Genomic DNA, 382 nt, shown 5'->3' with positions numbered 1-382 from the left:
ACACTAAACATAATATCAGGTCTACTTGCAGTTAAATATAGAAGAGATCCGATCATACCTCGATACTTTGATATTTCAATACTTTTTCCATTTTCATCGGTATCAATGTATGTGCTAGATCCCATAGGAGTAGCTATTGGCTTGCAGTCATCCATATCAAATCTTTTCAGTAAATCCTTGCCATACTTGGTTTGACTTACAAAGATGCCATTATCAAGCTATTTGATTTGAAGTCCAAGAAAGTAGTTCAACTTTCCCATAATGGACATTTCAAATTCTCCTTGCACATTTTGCCAAATTCACTACACAAATTTTCATTAGTAGATCCAAAAATAATATCATCTACATAAATTTGAACTAGTAAAGTATGATGATTTATTTC

This window comes from Lupinus angustifolius, chromosome LG02 (genome assembly GCF_001865875.1).
Source record: "Lupinus angustifolius cultivar Tanjil chromosome LG02, LupAngTanjil_v1.0, whole genome shotgun sequence".
NCBI lineage: Eukaryota > Viridiplantae > Streptophyta > Magnoliopsida > Fabales > Fabaceae > Lupinus > Lupinus angustifolius.
This window is presented reverse-complemented; position numbering follows the sequence as displayed.